The 6,856-nt window shown below is 41.8% G+C and overlaps 1 long non-coding RNA gene across 1 annotated transcript; it reads right to left on the minus strand.

Annotated features, from left to right (window-relative positions):
* Window positions 1–3,375: 3,375 nt before the first annotated feature.
* LOC122020703 lies at window positions 3,376–5,926 on the minus strand. The gene is made up of 4 exons (XR_006122299.1): window positions 5,583–5,926; window positions 5,369–5,478; window positions 5,078–5,291; window positions 3,376–3,413 (listed from the first exon to the last, which is right to left on the minus strand). It is a non-coding gene; the product is annotated as an uncharacterized LOC122020703 (long non-coding RNA).
* Window positions 5,927–6,856: the final 930 nt, after the last annotated feature.

A 6,856-nucleotide genomic window follows, 5' to 3' on the forward strand; every position in this document is an offset into this window, starting at 1 on the left:
ACCAAAGTAGTGTAGTGGAAAATAAAGAACATGATTCGGTTACTTGTTTTGGAGCCTAGGTTGACTCCTACTCCATGACATGAGATCCTTGATCACACTGTTGGGCAATTCACTAAAATCCTTCTTTTCAAAACCTTCGAAAAGAAGTAATTTATATAATGAAATGTGTAAGATAGTAACAGCCTAGTATCTTACTTAAAATAAAGTACAGAGCAAGCTAAATAAAAATATATAGACACTAGATGTAGGATGTGTTAGTGCAAGAAGTACCAAATGATCGAACCTGGATTTTGATTATGTCAAAGGGGCCAAATTTAAGTTGTCTTGTGATCTAAAAATGTTAATTGAACTTGTAGAAAAGTCCTAAGTTGTCTTAGGCAAAAGTCATAGTGGATTTTAGGTCGATGAAAACTCTAGGGGGTGGTAACCCTAGGTCCTAGGGGCGGTAACCATAGGTGATGGAAAGTCCTAGCTATGGTTAGGCAGGTGAAAAATCCTAGAGGGTGGTAACCCTAGGTACTAGGGGGTGGTAACCCTAGGCAGAAAGTTAGGGACACTAGGTGAAAATCCCGGTGGTTGTAGACCAGGTGGAAGTCTGGACGGGTCGTCGAGCGGACGTCCAGCATAAAGACCTGAAGTCTCAGGTGCTAAGCAAAAGTCTAGTCGGTCTGGAGGACCAGTCTGACAACAGGTAACTTCTCCTGAGAGGAGTAGGTGAGGATGAGTTCCGATGAAGGAACAGTAGGTGTCGGTTCGACTTAGGATTTTCAGAGAAAACCCGAAGTCAGAACCATACAGTCTGAAAGATGTCAAGTTATTGATTTATATATTATTTGTTATTTTTGTCTAACTCTATTTTGTAGGAAACTAATAGTTTTGCATGGTTGGACTTAGCCTTGATCGGTCGACCGAACCTCTGTACAAAAGGATCAGAATTCCAGCTCTCGGTGAAGTGTTGAGTAGAGGTTCGGTTGACCAAACCTCGGGATTGATCGACTGAATCGAGGATTGATAGAGACTCAGTCAAGCCGAGTTGATAGGATCAGATGAGGCGAAGATCATCAGCTGATCGATCGACCGAACAGTGGGATCAGTCGACCGAACAAAGGTGCTATCCGAAGAGGATGTATCTGGACGGAAGGTTGAGAGGATTCAGCAGGTTCGGTCGACTGATCCGGGTCGAGTCAAAACTTGATCCTGAGATCAGAGGATCTGGATCAGGTTTGAAGAGACTATAAAAAGGGGTCTCAGCCAGCACTTCAGAAATACCAAAAATCAAACTACTTGCGCTCCTGTGTGTTGCTCCAAAACGCTTCAACAACGCTCAACTACTGCTCCGACAATCAACGACTCTTTTACTCATCCTTATATTGTCGGTATACTTTGTTTAGTTTTGTACTTGTAATTGCTTACTTGTAAAGAATTTTCGAGCTATTAGTAATTGCCCATTGAAAGTGGTCAACGATTGCGGGCCTTAGAGTAGGAGTCGTCACAAGCTCTGAACTAAGTAAAAGAAATCATGTTAGCGATTGCTTTTGTGTCTTTCTTTATTCCACTACATTCTTACTTTGTATTTTCCGATAAACGAATGAATTAACCATGAGTGTGCTATTTCACCCCCCCCCCCCTTTAGCACATCATCGATCCTATAAGATGAAGCTCGGTCAGTACTTCTTGGATGGAGCAGCAACTTGCTTGGAGATGAGTAGTAGACTTGTCGTATGAACAACAGCTTTGCACAGAGATGAACTCAAAACTGATGCCTAGCCTCGAACCTCGAGCACGACTTTTATAAGAATCATCAATGTTCGATCAACCGATCCTTAGGTTCAGTCAATTAAACCCGCTCCCTTCCTTCTTTCCTGAGATCCGATATTCGGGCATTAATGACATTGAATGGTTCGGTTGACTAATCATCTTGTTCAGTCGACTGAACGGTGCACTTTCCCTGTTCATCAAGATTCTTCATTAATGTGCCTTTAATGCGATGATAGTTCGGTCGACCAATCCTCTGGTTTGGTCAACCGATCAGTCTGGCTTCCTTCTTCACCTCAGCTCGATTTGATCTGTGCCACGTCTGCTAGGTTCGGTCGACCGATCCATGGTTCGGTCAACCGATTAGTTACTTTGCCAACTTTACTTTGACTGATCTATGGTCTGAATCAACTTAGTTCGGTCGACTGACCCTGGTGTTCGGTCAAATGATAAACTTTGGTTCCTGCAACACAGAATTAGAATGAAAGCTCCTGCAAAACAAAGCTAGCACAGTAATAGTAAGATGTATGAGTAGTAATTGACAGTAATATTATCTTGATCTCAACTTGAAAAGCTTCTCAGTTTCTTCAGTTGGATCAGTGACCTAGGGTTTGTTCCCTTCTAGAATACAACCTCACTGTTGATCCTCAAGTTGCTTACCTCAACCTACCTACCAAACATGGCCCTCCAGACCAGTTTGGACTTTATCGCTTAGCATTGGATCGGCTACCCAGGACTTTCCCTCGAACTACAGTCCTCCAGACCTATCGAGCTTCCTCACAAAGTGTCAATTCCTCTCGACCCACTTGGTCATTCCGCCTAGATTCCATGATCTGTGAAGTCTTTCCTACCTAGCCTCCAACTAGGACTTTCCCGGTTGAGTAATAGCCTGCACACTTAGTCAACTTGTTAGATCACAATAAGACTTAACTTGAACCTTTGGTAATATCAAAACTTAGGTTTGATTTTGGTGCTACCTACACCAATAACTTTCAGTTAAGACTAGTCACTCAGTAGACTTCTCACCTACCTATCCTTCGGTTAGGACTTATCCTTATTAGTCATCTAGTCCTAACTAGACTTCTTTCTTCCAAACATCAAGTCATATTTAGATCAACCCTTGGTCAAACTGACTCGACTTAGATACATTATCAAATATTAAAACCCTAGAGATCAATTATACCAACAATAAGATGATGCAAATTGTCACGCCCCAGGTAGTCCCTGTCCGAAGAAATTTCGGCAGCATCTCCCCTGTACGGCGGACAATATGAATCTCAGTATACATATATCTATACCTCGGCCACACTCGGCCAGAACAATACAGTACAAATAAGAAACAAACCACGCAGTTTATATCAATATTCCACACAGCTCAACATAGACTCAATCCACGCAGTTTAATAATGAAGAACGATATAAAACCAACAAAGATATACGTACACATCATACTCCACTACAACGAAGAAAACAAATCCACGAAGTAGTGTGAAAATCTGCAGCGGAAAACAAAAGCAGCAAACCCAAAGGTTCGACATAAAGTCCACAATACAAACCCACAATACCGGTATATAAGACGCAAAAGCAGAATAAATCCGACAAAGAAAATCCTCGCGCTAATGGGGCTAGCGACTGGAATATCTCCCGACGGCCTCAACCTGAAAAAAATAGTAACAACGGGGTGAGTTCAAAGAACTCAGCAGGTAAACCAATAGACATGTACAACAATATATATCCATCAGTAATAGCCTAAGGTACAGTCTCCTAAACCATGGGATCAAGAGTACAGTTCTCTAGCCATACAACCTACGGTATAGTCTCCTAACAGAATAACAGATATGCATAGCCGAAATAAACTGTAGTAACCAGCAATAGGCATAAGGTACAGTCTATAGCAAGAATAATAAGAAAATGCATAACTGAAATAAACTGTACTCACCTGCGAGGCTTGTGCAACTGACTGTAAAGATAGTCAGAGCAAAAGCATATAACCTGTATGCATGTCAATCATATGCAATCACCAAAATGCATCAATCATAATTAATGCAATATGTGCATATGATGCAAATGACATGGTCACCCCTGACGCCAGTCAGAATCTCACACACAATGGTGAGACCGCGTGGGTAGGGCTGTGACACCGTGCACTCTGCCGTCACTACCCCTGAAGAGTGACCGAGTGGACGGGATGCACCGGAGTACACCTATAGGAGGGAGCGCCATGCTCTCATCTCCCGGTACACAATGACGGGGAGGGACCCCGGTGTGCTACCACACTGCCTATCACACTACCCATGAGTGGAGCCTCCAGCGGAGCACCACCGAGCAACCTACACACCCTGTGTGCTGTGCCACTACCCATGCAGTGGTCACGTGGTGCACAGGTCAATGTAGCCGGCCGACGAGCTCAACAATAATGGAGTCGTCAATCGCCCAGCATGCAATCATGCGATATGGTGCATGCGGCTACAATATGACATACCTGAACAAAGCCTCCTCCATATGTGTAGATGCCAAACAGACAAACACATATATAACAGTGATAAGAAACAGCATAAATCCAAAGACATCACATATAACAATGATGTAGGTATCATGAATCCAAGAGCATGTATCACTCATGTAAAGCAACAAATCCAGTAGAGTAGAGCACTATAGATATGCATCTCTATGAACATATATACACATGGCAAGAGATAAACTATCCAATCCTGAAGTAAAGCAACTAGCAGATGAAGCATGTGATAGGTATCAACTAGCTAAAACCAGGGAAGAAATGATCTACTATCTACCACTAGTAAATATATATAAGCTACACATATCATAAGACATTATCAAAAGATAAGTCAAAGGGTACCCGCCTCAAATAGCAGGTAGTATCAATCCAAATCCAAAGTCGAGACGCCCGTCTCGAATCAGCGTCCTGTGTCAAACACGTATAAATATTTTATTTATCTAAATCCAAATGAATAGCTAAATAAAATCCCTAATACTAAATTAGGGCAAAACCCTAATCAACACAATAACACCTTACCTAGTTAAATCTAACGGTCGATTAGGGTTAGTTACCTAACCTCTAATCACCAATTAGATTAGAAATCTAAACTTAGATTAAATCCAATAGTTGACTAGGGTTAATTGTCTTAACCCTAATCATTCCATTAGTTTAATCTAAGTAAATAAATCTAATCACAATCAACAACTAGTAATCCAAAAATACCTAATTCAACATGATCATAACCCTAGTTCATCCACACTAAGATCAATCATCTAAAACAAAGAACAAAACCTACACATCATATATCAATTATCTGTTTCTTACCTCAATCTCAGCTACTGGATGCTGGAATCAAGTAAGAACCTCACTGGAAATCAATCCCGTGACCTAAATCATTGATCCACAGCAGCCCAATGCTTCCTTTAATCAAGAACAAGGAACCTCCCAACCTACAGAACACCTCTATCACAGCAAAGAAGGAAACATCCAAGAACTGATCTGTGGGTTACAGCAAGTAATTGGATCCGATCTCTCCCTCCTAGTTCAGAACCGAAAGATATCACCAAAACGAAGAATTCATCGAAATCCTTGAATCTACAGAATTCCCCATGTTACCTCAACTGATCATTTCCAGATGGATCACCTACTCCGCTCCGTGAACCAGCATACCAGGGATTCCCCTGACTCTCAATCAACAACAACAAGGAAGGGATCCAAGACCTGACCTGCGATCGCCAACAATTAGAGAGGAAACGAGCAAGAATTGGGAAAGAAGACTCGATCTAGGGCACAAATCAAAGAACAGACAAGAGGAAGGATCGTCACTTACCCTCAAAGCCCTAATTATCTCTTCACGCCGACGATCAAATCTGACTCGATTCCAGTGGCGTCGGCAGTCGGCGTGAGGGAGGAGAGGGAAGGCCTACCGATGGAAGACGATGCAAGATCTAGCTCTCACCGTGCCCTAGCCATCGATCGTCGACACTCGGCCACAGAAATCACCAAAGCAGCGACCCCTCGGTCGAATACAACTTGGATTCCGTCGAGCTCCGGTGACTTCCTCCTCAGGCAACACCGACAATCGTCGAAGGTGCTCCTCCGGTCTCGGCGCCAAGTCGTCCGCGAGAGAGAATCGATGGTGAGGAGAAGAGATCGGGGAAGAATGGTCGGGGATGAGGAGATCGGGTCGGGATATCGGCGTTGGGTTGGGGGAGGAAATAAGAAAAGAAAAAGGAAAAAGGAATTTATAATTAGAAACATTTCCTCATTTAATCGGGTATCCCAAACAGGCTTTATCCGTGCCCGAAATTGATCCCCTCAAAACCCTCCGTACGAGCTCCGAAAAATTCCCAGAAAATTTCTAAAAATTCCGGAAAAATCCTATAAGGCTATTTCCCAAATAACCTTATTTATTTAATTTTTTTTTTCCGAGATCTCACACAAATCATAATAAAAGGTTCATACAGTTTATATATCACATATTAAAACATTACTACAACCTAGTATACGCCTTCACAAGCAGCTTTGATACCACTGTAAGGATCTTAAGCGCAAAATAATACAAGCACAATAGAATAAACAACAAAATCCTTACCAGAAGATCCATGCAAAGGAAACTGTATACTAGTTCAATTGAGAATTCTAACTTTATTGCATAAACATGAACTCTCGACAGCAATTTTGTCCTTGGTGGATCTCAATACGATCAAGTGGTCATGCCTCTATGGTATCCACATGAACACGTCCTTTGTTCATCACATGAACTAGCCTTTGGAGAAAAACCACCTTCGTGATGCTAGCCACACAAGATGATTCGACCAAGAGCAAGAAGAGGAGGAAGAAGAAGAAGATCAAGAGTCACTCATGAAAAATGAGCTGAAAAGGTCTTTTATATTCTTCAAGGAATACCAAGAGTCTTTACCTTTTGATCTTCTTCCAATAATGATTCCAATTAATCTTCATTAATCTACATTATCCTATTAATGGGTTGGATTTAGTATATTAGATTAACCATTAACCCAATAAACCTAATCATCTAATAATTGGCTCTCAGAGCTAATACTAACAAGATGAGTATATAAGACTATTCAATTCATTAAAGTG

This window comes from Zingiber officinale, chromosome 9A (genome assembly GCF_018446385.1).
Source record: "Zingiber officinale cultivar Zhangliang chromosome 9A, Zo_v1.1, whole genome shotgun sequence".
NCBI lineage: Eukaryota > Viridiplantae > Streptophyta > Magnoliopsida > Zingiberales > Zingiberaceae > Zingiber > Zingiber officinale.